At 36.3% G+C, this 15,810-nt stretch overlaps 1 protein-coding gene across 1 annotated transcript in view; it reads left to right on the top strand.

The window, feature by feature from the left end:
- Positions 1–15,810, top strand: part of SHISAL2B (shisa like 2B) — a 984,986-nt gene that overhangs the window by 272,438 nt on the left and 696,738 nt on the right. The window lies entirely within an intron of this gene.

Below are 15,810 nucleotides of genomic sequence, written 5' to 3'. Positions count from 1 at the left end.
AACCCATGGTTCATCTTCTAAGCACCACAAGCATAAAAGGTTCTTGAGAAAATATACTGATCAGTACGAGTTTCAAAACCAATACAAATTTATATCAGTATATTACAACTATTTGTTAACCTCATACAGTTTTAACAAGAATTATAAAACATGTATAATCTTGGTGACCTGCTTCTGTGTTAATTGTGAACAACTACACTTTGATAAATCTGATGCTTTTTTCTTGATGGATATGAAACATAGCTTCCATAATCTTTTAAGTCATGATTAGAATTTCATGTATTACTTTTGCTGGCTGTCAGTTCCAGAGATTCAAAATGTAGAGAAAAAAATTAATGGTGAAGCATGTATGCCATTGCTTTGCCTGGAAATCGTTTAGTTCCTGCTACAGCTGCTACAGCCATGGCATAAAGACTGAATGGTGTTACATGCATTTGAGAATACAGAGTTTGTCAGAAGAGGTACCAGTTCTAAACTCATAACCATTTTAGTATAAAAAAAATACCTTTATGGTAAGGAGCACATTGATTCTTTTGATGGATTATGTACTTTCTTCTGTGTTCTGATCATCTTGCTTTCACTTTACTTAATAGGAAAATGAAATGGTGCATTATAAAATGAAAAAAATGTGTTATGTTTCAAAACTGAGCTGTCAGTGTGTGTGTGTGTGTGTGTGTGTGTGTGTGTGTGTGTGTGTGTGTGTGTGTGTGTGTGTGTGTGTGTGTCTATCACTGTGGCTGGCTAATATGATATTTTTAACACTACTGCTTGAATCCCGCATTTCTGCAGGACAAATTTGCTAGTATGTAGTATCCCTAAATGTATTCCTCTCATTCTTAAGAGGTGTGCATAGCAAAGATCATTGTTCCTTCCTTTGATAGCTTTCATGAAGAAGAGGTGGTACTCAAACCCAGGTTACCTGGGCTGCAGGCAGTAGATATCCCCTCACTATACAGGAGTGGGGATGAATTGCAATATTTATGTATGGCTGATGCTGCAGTGCTGCACTCCTGAGTGTGTTGTCCTTCAACTTGAGACATTAAACCAAGCTCACTTCTGCTTGAGCTGGTGATAGCTCGGGTGAATGTAAAAATCTGACAGCACCTCTCTAAAAGATTGGAAACAGTTACTGCAGGCATCAGAGAAGAGATATGCATGCAGTTCATACCTCTCAACATCTTAGCTCAAGAATTGGAAAGACAGGCATAAGTTTTTTTGGGGGGGGCAAAGGGACAAATTCAGGGGCATGTATACATGCTATATTCGTTACATATTTATTTAATTATTAATGTGTATTGTGTAACTGGGATAGAGCAATGTTGCACCTTTTACCAACAACAGCTGGGATTCTATCTGATTAAGTGAGTTAATTCACATTTACACAGAAACACAACTCTAAACTGTCCTTGAAATTCTGCAGAACATCCCTGAGGTTGCCTGATATTTTCCCCATCCTTCAACTGTGTGATTTTCCTAAATAATCACTGAGGATTAAAATAAGTAGTAATACTGCACATTACACTTTCATGCTTCTTATTGTACAGAAAATGCATGCTGATATAAAATCTGCTCTTCTATTAACCTTCAAATTTTTTTAATAACATTTTTTATTGAAATCAAAACTGAAATATACACAGTTATTAAAATAATTGTACAAATTTTTGATATATTAGATAAAAATAAAAAAAGAATGGTATAATAAACAATAATACCATAAACTATATACAGAAATGTTCACTGTACAAGAATGAAATATTACTGTTAGGCTAATAGAAAAAGGATTTGATTTTACATTCAGGTTATTGGTTTTCTAATAGTTCAGATATACTCTTCCAATATTTATATGTTGTATTCCTTGAGGATCTAGATCTAATTGTCAACATTTTGAGTTTAGAAACACCCATGAGAAGATCTTTAAAATTTTGAAAAGATGGACTATGTGAAGATTTCCAATTTTTTGTGACTTCTTTCCTGGCGATGGACAATGTAGACTATAAGATTGAATATTTGCTGGGTTTTACACATTTAGGGATTGGAGTGTTAAACAGAACAAGTGATTTAGTAATAGTAAAATTATCTGTAAAGATTGCTTGTAAGAAGTTATTAACACCTTCCCAAGATTTCTTTAAAAGTGAGCATTCATAAAATATATGTATCCAGTCTGCATTAATTTCATTCCTACATCTCCAACATAAAACAGTATCTTTAGTTATCTTGCTGATATTGTGAGGTGTAAGGAATGAACTATTTAAAAATCTCCAGGTGAAAATTTTCCATTTGTGTGAATAAGTTGTTTTACCAGCAGATTGAAGAATATTTAATTTATCCTTATCTAAAGGATGGGCATTATTAGTGGTGGTAAAAAATTCCCAGTAATTATCTGTATATATATATATATATATACATATATATATATATATATATATATATATATATATATATATATCCAAGTCTGATTTTATTGTTTTATATATGAGTGAAAGACTAACTTTCAGTTTAATGTTCTGTTGAGTTAAGAGAGTTAAAAGCTGTATCAGGAATTGAGGTTTTAATTGAAGGAGGGATTAGATCGAGTTTACCCTTGATGTATTTCCTTGCTTCTTGTAGGTCTAGCCATAGTACTGAGTCAAAATTACTCTCTTCTATAATAGTATTAAGCACTTTTAATTCATGGTTGTTCATCAGTTGATGCCATGCTATGAGGCTCTTTTGTTTAAATAGAGACATGTTCTGATAATCTACTGTAAACATAATCCCTTGTGTATAGGCGATGGGGAAAGTAAGAAATATCCAGCTTTCATATCTTTTATGTCTAAGGATGAAATTTGTAAATGACCTTAAAATTAGAGTTATGTAGTTATATTTAAATAGTTGGGTGTAGTGGAAAGAAAAAATACTCTTTCAGTCTCCAAACAAAGGTGCTATTCATTAAGTATAACATATGAGTATCATTGTTTTTTGGCGATTGAGATAGACAAAGTAAAAAATCTTTCCATTTTGCTGAATATTTACTGTCAATTAACTGAGTGATTGATTTGATTACTGAAGAAATTGAATAAAGGTCTAGGTTGGGTAAAGCTATACCTCCATTATCCCAGCTATACATATGGGTTGATAGAGCAATTCTGGGTTTAACTGGATGCCAAAGGAATTTTTTAATCATTGTGTTAAACTTTTTGATTACTAAATGTGTTGGGGGTATAGAGATGGACTGAATTATATACAAGATTTTGGGGAGTAATACCATCTTTATAATTGATAATTTCTCATCAATGGAGAATTTTATTTTAGACAATCTAGTTATTAAATTATCTATGTTTGCAATACTTTTATTAAAGTTCAGTTTTATAATATCTTTTATGCTGCTAGTAATAATTATGCCTAAATATGTTATTTGTTTAGATTGTGCTATATATTTCTTAAAATTATCTTGCGTATAAATTTTCTTTTGACCAACTAAAAGAATTTGTGTTTTATTGTGGTTAAATTTAAGGCCTGCGTTCCTTTGAAAAAGCTCCATATTGTTAAATAGTTCTGACAATGATGGGTCTTTGCCTCCCAGTGTAATCAGAATGTCGTCTGCAAACATATGAATTTTTGATGTTTCATTAAAACCCAATTCATATCCTATTATATTAGTGTTATCCCTTATCAAGTTTGCCCAGGGCTCCATGATTAAGGTGAATAAAAGAGGGGACAGCGGGAAACCTTGTTTAGTGCCTTTTACTATTGGTATAGATTGAGAGATATTAGGACCTATTTTGATGTATGCATGACAACCGTTATATAATTGAGTAATAAGGTTTACAAAATGTTCCGAAAAATTAAGTTCCCTGAAAAGAATGAGGAGATAATCCCAATTAATTGTATCAAAGGCATAATTTATATTTAAACTAATTATAGTTAAATTTGTTTTAAAAATCTTTACTTATTCAATTAAGGTTAATATTCTCTTAATATTGTCGTAAGAAATTCTATTTATTATGAATCCTGTTTGATCCGCCTCCACTAGATTAGGAAGAAAATGTTTGAGTCGATTAGCATATATAGACATAAGTATTTTGTAGTCTATATTTAGTAGGGATATAGGTCTATATGAGTTACATTTAGTGGGGTCTTTGACCTGTTTTAGAATAGGGGTTATAAAAGTATATTTCCGTGATGGTAGGATGATGTTTTTAATTTGTACTATGTTAAAAACAGCATGTAAAACTGTGATAGCTTTATTAGGTAACATTTTATAAATTTCTAGGATGATGCCTTCATTTCCTGGAGCTTTGTTTTGTTTAAGTTCATTAATTTGCAGTTGAATGTCTTTGAGAGTAATCTGTCTATCAAGTAATTCAGCTTGCTCTTCTGTTAATTTTTTCTTTGAGTTTTTACTAATGAATGTCCGTATGTCTTTTTTTGGATTTAATAATTTGGAAGACTGATTAAGATTATGAAAAAATTCTCTGAATTCATTTAGTATATTATATAAACCAGAGACCATTTTCTTCTTCTGTGGTGAGAAAATGTCATTAATATGGTTAAATTTATTTAATCTTTTAGTTTTGTTGGCTAGAATATTCATGGATCTAGGATTCAATGAAAATGTAATGAGTTTAAATTTCTGTAAGCTAATCATGGTTTTATGATTTAATATTTCAAGATACTTTTTGTTTAAAGAGTTTATTTCTTTTTTTTTGTCTTTGTCATCTTTGTTTTTTAAAAGATCAAGGTTCAATTTGTCAAGATTAGATTGTATTTCTTTTAATTCTTTATCCCACATAAGTCATTTTTTATACCAATTAGTTATTCTACCATATAAGTAGGATTTCATTTCGTCCCAAATAAAGACTTCGGATGTATCACTAGTTGTGTTAAGTTCTATGAAGTTATGTACTTTTTCGGATAAGAAAGCTTTAAAATCATTTAGTTTAGTGATATATGCTGGGATTCTTTTTATCTGTACATTAGAAGTTGAGTGGATATTTATATCAAAGGTTATGGAGTTATGATCAGAAAGGGGACATGTTATTACCTTTACTCTAGTTAAAGAATCAACCAAGTTATTAGAAACAAAGGCTCTGTCTATCCTAAAATATGAATTATGCCTATGTGAATAGAATGTGTAGAAAAGAGAGTTGGGGGTCTGCATAATTATTTGCATCTTTTAGCAGGAGAGAATCAGAAAATTATTTCAAAAGTCTAGCCGTTGATGAGATTTTTCTTTTACCAATAAAGGTAGTCTTTGCTATCAAAAATACAGTTAAAATCACTGGCCAAAATTATATTACCCTTAGAAAAATGTAAAATGTGTTCTGTGTGTTGCTGTGCTGATTTAAGTCCAAAGCCAGGAATCCAGTATGTATTGATTAAAGTGAATATTTTGTTGTTAAATTCTATAATAACTGACACTAACATACCTTTTTTTATCTTGGTATGATTCTATTATTTTTGGTTTAGGTAATTTGTTATGCCATAATATAGCAACTCCCCTTTTTTGCTTTGAATGTTCTGAACTGGCTAGAATAGAAAAAGATTTAGAGTCCAATTTAGAAATATCTTCTGATATCAAGTGGATTTCTTGTAGAAATATTATTTGGGAGTTTTGCAATTTGAGGTATTTATTTAAAGATCTTCTCTTATTAGGATTGATTAGACCATTAACATTGAGTGACAGACAATGTAAAGAAGTCATGAGGTAGTTTCCGTGTGTGATAATGCATATTGTCTGTACATTTATTACTCTTTTGTCTGTTTATGTATGAAAGATAAATGTAAGGAATACCACTGCTTGATATATTCAAAAAATGATATAGAGGTAAAATCAAAGGTATATTAAAATAACTTTCAACTATGTAAGTTACAGCGAACATCGTAAACAACATTGTCAATAAATTGTAGCAAAACTTTTTAACAAAAAAAAAAACACCCAAGACCTTTCTGGAGTTATAAACTCCTAATATGAGTGACATCTATGACTCAAATTATCATTCTAACTAGCAGCAAGTTTCAAACAGGAACTGCCTATTTGCAAACTGTTATATATTTAAATGTATGGCTTTTAAGTAAACTTATCTTTTTTATGTACAGAAGTAAACACGACTAAAGTAGAATAATAATAAAATCAATAAATTGTTAAATATTATTAAGTAATTATGAAAAACAACATGAAATATTACTATTTGTACTACAATGAATCAATAAGCTGATTATTAAACATATATTAAAATAAGATTATGTTGTATAACCAAGATGAATAAAATCAGCTGAGGTGGACTAATGACAATTAATTATGCTAATATGCTGTCCTTAAAAGCAAACATGCAGTAAATGTGAGCATATAGTAACACTTTCAAAGTCAACTAAGGATAGTGATCAAAAATAGTAACAGGACTCGTATTAACAATATTGTAATACAGTAGATTAAGGCTGTATAGAGAACTCTAGTGAAATTGTACTCAGAAGTAAATGGTTCCATTATAAGGATTCCAACTGAAAGAACTATTCTATATATTAATCATAAATTCTCTACAACAGTCCTATCTCTCCTTTTTGTAAAACTTTCAAGACTGAATTTCTGTTCATTAAACAAAACTATAAACTTCAACAAAGTATAGATGTACACTGACATTGTGAGGCCTATCATGGAATACTGTAATATTTCTTGTACAGAAAGTAATGTATTATATTTCTGCAACAAAACAAACTAAAAATATATTCTGATGAGAGAAAAAAAAATCTTGTACCATAACAACTTTATGTATCAAGTAGATAATAGGGATTATTCTTTAACTACTTTTATAAGAAATGTTTAAGCTGTATAGGAATCTCGCTACTACATCTTATACCATCAAGATTATGATCTATAAACTCTTATTTGTTTTGCAGTACTGCACAACAACCCATATAAGATGTAAATTTTTGTATGTTACTCTTTCTTCAGCTGTCACCCTTGTAAATGTATACTTTTCTGCTTTTTACACTCTTTCTTTTCCCAATTATCAATAAAGTTCTAGCTGTACCAATGTATCGTATCAGCTCCCTTTAATTAAACACCAACTGGCTAAGGGTTGATAAAGAGCTCTCTAAGAGAGCCTAACTATATTATAATACAGTGTAAGGAGGTCATACAAAACATTGCTTTATAACAGGCATTCACGGTAAAACTATTTGTGAGAAGCACTGCAATCAATATAATCTGCACAGTACCTTTAAGGTGAGTAGAACACAAAGATGCATCTGCATTTCATGTTGATATTGCTGTTATGCTATAAGTAGTGTGACTGCTTCCTTTCATTCTCTTTCCCACTGAGTAAAGAGGTGTTCGAAAGGTTTCACCCTTTGTAATTTGTCGAGTCGCTGATGATGTCACATAGCAACAGGAATCGTTCCTGTGATACGGAAAGCAATTCAATGAGTTCGAGGATTAAAATAAGCTGCTAGAGTTCCAGCGGGAAATGGTAAGGCACTTTAACAACAAACTCAGCTTTTATTAGGCTCACAAGCTGCTTGGGACAATCTCAACATCACATACTAAGCAAGAAATGCTATCGCAAAGGCCAAGAGCTTCCCTGGCTCACCACGTACATCACCAAAGACAATGCCACCAACATAGCACTACTCTCAAGAACATATACACATTGTCCGAAACAGAATACAAGCGTACAAGCAAAACAGGAAAAAAAAAAACGTATAACAAGCATTAGCGACATATAAATTCACAGAGCACCAGAACCCTGTACCAACTATCGTACCACCATTATCCTGTTAGTATGCAAACAAAAGCAACAAATGTATGCACTAACCACCAGAACCCTGCACCAACTACCAAACCACCATTCTTTTACTATTAACGTACATGTAATTCACAACAGAATTACTAGATAACCAGCCCAAAAGAAAGATCAGAGCAATCAGTGCAACAAGTCCTAGTTTACTAAAATATCTAACTAAACCTATGTATTATAACAAACGAACAAGATATACCACTTCTACATTATGTATATGAATATAAGCTATAAGTTTATTAATTTTTAAGGGTAAATGCTAGTTTTTAGATCCAAAAAGAGCAATAAAAACATATTAAACTATTAATAACTGGGCAAGATATTTTCAATACATATCAAGTAGGTGGTTAGTTATTCTGTATTATCAGAAACTTATGAGAAAGTATTAAGCTGATTATTATTTCTCTATATTTAAGATAGAGCAAGACTTTAAGAGAGAAAAAAGGTATATATTCATTAATAGACATAGAACACAAAAAAAACACTCACCTGTTGAACCATTTTCATCTCTCTAGACTTCTGGGTCATAAACAAGAATTATTTATATATAAAGAAATAGAACAAAAAAAAAACTACAAGGGTAATATGAACAGACTCATGTCATTTTTTTTTTAGTTTCTTTTTAGGATCAGATGTTTTCCAGGATCCGTTTTCTGCTAATCTTTTGTGACTCAAAGTAGCCCAATCCATCTCATCTATCTTTTCCAATATTTTCTTTGATTTGATAAATATGATAGTTGGTTCTAGTTCATCAAATATTTTAGGACCGTCCTGCAGAAAGATCTTTAGCTTGGCTGGAAAAAGCAGATGTGTTTTTATTTGAGCTTTCTTTAGTTCTTTGAGTAGTGGCAAAAATAGTTTTCTTTTGTCAATCACAGAGGAAGAATAGTGATTGTCAAAATGTATGATATTATCTTGAAATTTTATAGGTGAGTTGGACCATGCCATCTTTAATACAATTTCTTTATCATGTGAAGATAAATTTTGACTATCACTGACCTTGTGGAATTACTTTTATTGTTCTTAGATTGAACCAGGGATCTGTGAGCTCTTTCAATACCAAAAAAGAGGGCTTCAGGAAGTTGTAAAATCTCAGGTATCCATGAGGTTAAAAATTTCTCCATGTTATTTTCTTCAATATTGTCCGGCAACCCAAAGATCCTGATGTTATTTCTATTACTTCTATTCTCTAGGTCATCAATCTTTGACTGAAGTAAAGAGTTTTGTTTTAAGAGAAATTCCAAGTTATGTTATAACGTGGATAACATATACATACTAAATCTAGAGCAATTGATAATAGTTTTCAATTTTACTCACAAACACTGGCTAATCTACAATGTATGTACTGTACCTGTGTACTATGTATGTATTCTACCTATGTTCCAAATTTCAGCTGTACACCACAAATCTATTAATTACCTTTATTTTTAAAATTAATATTTTTTTTGTTCTCTCCACTGTAACTGTTTATGTGCCGCATACCACTGTAAAAACATGTCTCTTGTAATTTGTGTGTATACTGATCATGTCTAAATAATTAAATATGTCTGTAATTTTTCTTTGTGGAGCTTTTCTCCCCGGGCCTCTGCTGAAAAAGGGCCTTTTCGGCTCAGTCAGACACCCCCGGTTAACAAATGTAAAATAAAATAAAATAAATAAATGTTCATTTTCTTGAATTCTACAGTCCATGTCATTCACTGAGGTTTTGTTCATTTTCTTGAATTCTATAGTTTATGTCATTCAGTGAGGTTTCTATGCCAGTAATTTGTTCTTTCTGCTGTGTTAAATCTTGGTGTAAAGTCTCCATTTGCTGTGAACATTTTTCTTTAAAATTATCCAATTTCAGGTCTATTCTGTCTATTTTAGTGGATAGCTCTTGGATAGTGGATAGTAGAGATTGTAGCTCCTTTTTAATGATGTGTCCTGGTGAGAAGATTTTGTGAAGCTCATACTGAAGTCAGGTACCAAAAGCTTGTCTTGTGAAATTTGACAGGAAAAAGTAATAAAATTTAAAAATTAATGAGATACTATCAAAATAAACTGTAAGGAGAGTCCAAATAAGTAGAAATAATTACTATTTAGATAGTTAATTTCAAAAATTCCTGTCATAAAAGATGTGATAAGGCAGAGCTGAGAGAAAGTGCTGCTACTCAAGGCTCATGCTAGCCACGCCCCAAACCTTCAAAGTCTTTTGAATAATATTTAAATTATGTCCTTGATTTTGGGCTTGTGCCCCTCTGTTAGTTTTGGTTTAGTCCAGATTTCATGGGTAAAGAGGTTGAGATGTAAACATTGAAGTAAAATGTATGCCAAGGGTACAAAACCCTGGGTTACAGCAAGCCACTCAGTAACAGTAATGAGTCTTATTACTGTTACTTTCACTGAGTGATGGTAACAGTAATGAGCCTTATTAATGTTACTTTCACTGAGCCTAATGAGCCTTATTACTGTTACTGTCACTGAGTGTAATCAGCCTTATTACTGTTACTGAGTGTAATCAGCCTTATTACTGTTACTTTCACCGAGTGATGGTAACAGTAATGAGCCTTATTACTATTACTGTCACTGAGTGTAATGATCCTTATTACTGTTAATGTCACTGACTGTAATGAGCCTTATTACTGTTACTGTCACTGAGTATAATGAGCCTTATTACTGTTACTGTCACTGAGTGATGGTATCAGTAATGAACCTTATTACTGTTACTGTCACTGAGTGTAATGAGCTTTATTACTGTTACTGTCACTGACTGTAATGAGCCTTATTACTGTTACTGTCACTGAGTGATGGTAACAGTAATGAGGCTTATTACTGTTACTGTCACTGACTGTAATGAGCCTTATTACTGTTACTGTCACTGAGTGTAATGAGCCTTATTACTGTTAATGTCACTGACTGTAATGAGCCTTATTACTGTTAATGTCACTGAGTGTAATGAGGCTTATTACTGTTACTGTCACTGAGTGTAATGAGCCTTATTACTGTGAATGTCACTGACTGTAATGAGGCTTATTATTGTTAATGTCACTGAGTGTAATGAGGCTTATTACTGTTACTGTGACTGAGTCTAATGAGACTTATTACTGTTACTGTCACTGAGTGTAATCAGCCTTATTACTGTTACTGTCACTGAGTGATGGTAACAGTAATGAGCCTTATTACTGTTACTGTCACTGAGTGATGGTATCAGTAATGAACTTTATTACTGTTACTGTCACTGAGTGTAATGAGCCTTATTACTGTTACTGTCACTGAGTGTAATGAACCTTATTACTGTTATTGTCACTGTGTGATGGTTACAGTAATGATCCTTATTACTATTAGTTTCACTGACTGACAGTAACATTAATGAGCTTTATTAATCTGCACTAACAGCAAGTCATTAAAGGTAGTTCATTTTACAGAGTATTACATTAATGGATAATGCATTAACATGCTTGTTAAACCCAATATAAGGTATAAATGTGTGATCATTTGTATTACTGACTAACTATGATCCTCTGTGCATAATCCAGCAAGATACAGTTTTATGAGATTCAGGGCAACAACATGAGGCAATTTCAGGGTCAGTAGGAGAGTATGATATACAATTAACCACTAGAGATTTCTGGAGTACATACCCACAGGGGCTTACACAGCTGACTTGTGCTTGTGCAACTCCTGCCACTCCTCCAATTCCTCTGGTGGCTAACTGCCGTGCTGTGCAATAGATAGTATTCTTTTTCCTTTTTTGCCTATGGTACTTCTGCCCAAGAGTTAACTCCTTGTATTGCTTAGTGACCTCTTATTCTTTCCTCCTTATTTCCTCCTTATTCAGTATGGTACCTCCTCCTCCTGTTCAGGCATTTCAGTGCACTCATTTGTCATTCAGTGACTAAAGCATGTCAGCCAAAGAAACTCAACCATTCAAAAAACAGACATTTGTCCTTTACGAGCTTGTGGGGAACCCACGTGTATGTATGTGGTTGCGTGTGTGTTTGCGCGCATGTGTGTGTGTGTGTGTGTGTGTGTGTGTGTGTGTGTGTGTGTGTGTGTGTGTGTGTGTGTGTGTGTGTGTGTGTGTGTGTGTGTGTGTGTATTTCTTTATATTTTATATCTGTTTTTATCAAGTCTCACTCAGTTTGATTCCAGACTGTGATGGACACACTCTCTTTTGACCCTTACATTCCAAATCACCTTGGTCGACCATTCATTGTGAGGTGAAGTTTCCAGGCAGGAAACTAAATATCCACAGTGTTGGTCATCAAGTATGGTAAAAGACAGGGGATGAGTTGTGTTCAAATGATTCATTGATGTTCCTGAGGCAAATGACATTGTCAGTATGACAGGTAACACACTCACCTTTGGTGTAAAAGGCTGTGGGTTCTATTCCAGTACCAGATGGATGGATTGTTAACACTACAGTGTAGCATTCCTGGGTATGCTGTCCTTCTTATGAGAAATTAAACCAAGCTCCCATCTGCTTGAGTTGGTGATAGCTCAAATGGATATAGAAGATCTGATAGCACATACCAAAATGATTCTTTAACACACTGTGATGCCTGTGCCCTGGCCCAGCATTCAAGGAGCTTTGCACATTCTTGCCATTAAATCTGGCCTTAAAACAATAGCAAGAATTCCTTCACCTAGACAGGTCGGGGCCTACTTTAAAGATCAAAGGGTCACAACATGTTTTACGTGGTCAGCAGAGTGCACTGTTGTTACATTTTTGTAACAGTATTTTTTCCATTTAAGACAACAAGCCTGTGGCTTACATTAATATTTACAAATGACAGAATTATCTATAAAATTCTATCCGGCAAGGCTGGCAGCCTTCACCTATCTTCACCGAATCTTCACATACCCCCCCCCCCCCCGGGAATGCAAGCTAGTTTTTCAAGTGACCCTTGAGAAATGCTGCTTGAGGGAGTTAGGTCTATCTGAGTGTACCTTACCCCATTCCCTGTCTTGAGAGCCCATTTGCATTGGCATTGCTAATCCCACTGTGGTGCTGCATGGATATCATATGCTTACAACCCCAGGTTCCATCTTAGCAACTTGGCATTTTGCTGGCTGGTTCTCTTTAACAATGTTATGGGGATGTGACCTGTCATAACAGTGAATTTCCTTCCATACCGATAAGGCTGAAGTTTCTGCAGTGCCCACACTATGCATAGACATACCTTTTCTACAGCTGCATACCATTCCTCCCTGGGTTGGAGCCCATGACTGAGATAAACCACTGAGTGCTGTTCTCCCTCTGAAGAAATCCGGCTAAGTACAGCCCCCACCCCATGGTTTGAAGCATCCACCTGCACCACAAATTCTTTGCTGTAGTCTGGACTGGCTAACACAGTGCGTCCTCCCAAAGCTTCTTTAAGCTTCTGAAATGCCTGCTCACATGCTGGGGTCCACACTACCTTATCTGGCCTGTTCTTCCTTGTCAGGTCTGTGAGGGGAGCAGCTATGGTACTATAACTTGGGACGTACTTTCTGTAGTACCCTGCTGTCCCTAAAAATGCCCTCACCTGCTTTTTGGTAACAGGTGCAGGCCATGCCTGAATGGCTTCCACTTTGGCAGGTTCTGGCCTTATCTTACCACTCCCCACTCTGTGTCCTAGATAGGAGACCTCTGCCATACCAACCTCTGACATTTGCTCAGCTTAATGGTAAATCCTGCCCTCTGTAGTCTGCCCAGCACCTCCCTGACATGTTGAAGTTGCTCTGGCCAGGAATGGCTGTAGATGGCAATATCATCTAGGTAAGCAAGGGCAAACCCTCCTACTCCTGCTAGGATATGATCTACCAGCCTCTGGAAAGTTGCTAGGGCATTCTTCATCCCAAAGGGCATCTTTGTGAACTCATACAAGCAAAAAGGAGTCACAAAGGCTGACTTCTCTCTAGCACTGGGAGTCAAGGGCACCTGCCAGTAACCCTTAGTAAGATCAATGGTTGTAAGATGCTTAGCCCCATCCAGAGTCTCTAGGGCCTCATCTGTCCTAGGCATGGAGTAAGCATCTGACTTTGTGTGACTATTTAATTTCCTGTAGTCCACACAGAACCTGATGCTGCCATCCTTCTTTGGCACCAGCACCACTGGGGAGGCCCAGGGACTGTTGGACTCTTGAATCACCCATAGCTCCAACATCTCCTGCACCTCCTCCCTCAGAGTCTGTTTGACTCTCTCAGGCACTCTATAAGGGGCCTGCCTAAAAGGCCTTTGGGGTCCTGTATCCACTTGGTGCTGTCCCAGATGGGTGCACCCTGGTTGCCCAGTGAACATGTCCCCAAATTCCTGCAATACTGCTCAGATTTCTCGAACCTGGGTAAGAGATAGCTGCTGGGACATTGCTACCCCTTCCACTGAGGCGTCAGCCCGAGCCTCACTGAGGAGATCAGCCCCCAGATCTCCCTCAGACTCCTCCTGTAATCCACTGTAAATGCTCAGCACAAGGGCCTCCCTATCATGGTAAGGTTTCATCATGTTAACATGGTACAATTTGTGCCCCTGCCTTCTGCCTAGCAGTTCCACCATGTAATTAACATCATTTACCTTTCTGACCACCTTGTAGTGTCCCTCCTAAGCTGCTTGCAGCTTCTTGTGTCTGACAGGAATGAGAACCATTACCTGCTGCCCCACAGCATACTCTCTAGCTCGAGCATTCCTGTCATACCACACCTTTTTCTATTATTGGGCTTCTGCCAGCTTCTCCTGGGCCAAGCCCATGAGTTCCCTGAGCCTTGTCCTGAGGTTTAGGACGTCTGCCACAACAGACTCCTTGTGAGACTCGCACTCACCTTCTCACTCATCTCAAATTAAATCTAGATATCCCATCACCCTATGCCCATACAGCAACTCAAAGGGTGAAAAACCTGTGGATTCCTGGGGAACCTCTCTGTAAGCAAACAACAGATGGGGCAAATATTTGTCCCACTCCCTCTTAAACTGATTTGCAAATGCCCATAGCATGGACTTGATTGCAGAGTTTAACCTCTCAATAAGACCATTAGTCTGGGGATGGTAGGGGTGGTCTTCATGTGCTTCACCCCACAGGACTTCCACAGACAAGCCAGCAGGTCTGACATGAAATTGGCACCTCTGTCAGTCAGTCAGTATTTCTTTTGGGAAACCTACCCTGCTGAAAATCTCTAACAAAGCATTTCTCACCTTCTCTGCCTCAATGGAGGACAAAGCCACTGCCTCAGGGTGTCATGTAGCATAATCCATTACCACTAGGATATACTTTTTCCCTGTGGAGCTTGGGGTACTCAGAGGACCCACAATATCCATAGCTACCCTCTGAAATGGCTCCTCAATCACAGGCAAAGGCATCAAAGGAGCTATCATCTTGTCTCTCTTGCCTTGCCTACCTTTTGGCACTGCTCACAGGTCCTGCAGTACCCTATTACATCTCTGGAAATTCCAGGCCAATAGAAGTTCTGCATAATACACCTCATTGTACTTTTTATGCCCATATGACCTGCAAAGGGAATATCATGGGCTATGGCTAGAAGCGCCATATGGTAGGCTCTAAGCACTACCAACTGCTGTACTCTCTCACCTTCTAGCCTGCCCTCAGGGGTCCACTTTCTGTATAGTAACCCTTTGTCCCAGTATACAGATTCCCCCTTTCCTTGAGAATCAGTTGCCTCCCTAGCTACCTGCCTCGGGCCTTGCAATGTAGGGTCTGGGAGCCGGGCCTGTCTCAACTCTCTCTGTAACCGTTCCCAGCTCCCCCTTCCACAGGAAGTCTGGCATCCTCTGACAGTGGTGCCTCACTGTCAGCCTGGGTACTCTCATCTCTACCTTTGCAGTCACTCTGCCCAAGGACCAACAGTACCCCCAAGCAGCTGTGGCTCATCTTCAGTCTCACTGCTACAGGGTAGCTCCCTCCCTGAAGTAACCACCTCACCAGTCCTGGCTGCAAGTATGCAGTCTGTCTGGTTCTCCCCCAGGCTACCAGAACTACCTGCTTGTCCCCAAGCCTGACTGTGTGTAACTGCACAAACATATGATACTGCCTCATCCAAATCCTTCCCTATCAGGACATCTGCA

Source organism: Protopterus annectens, chromosome 2.part1, assembly GCF_019279795.1.
Source record: "Protopterus annectens isolate FY-2018-M chromosome 2.part1, PAN1.0, whole genome shotgun sequence".
Lineage (NCBI taxonomy): Eukaryota > Metazoa > Chordata > Ceratodontiformes > Protopteridae > Protopterus > Protopterus annectens.
Note: the sequence above shows the minus strand (reverse complement) of the source record. Positions and strands in the feature narration are given on the sequence as shown.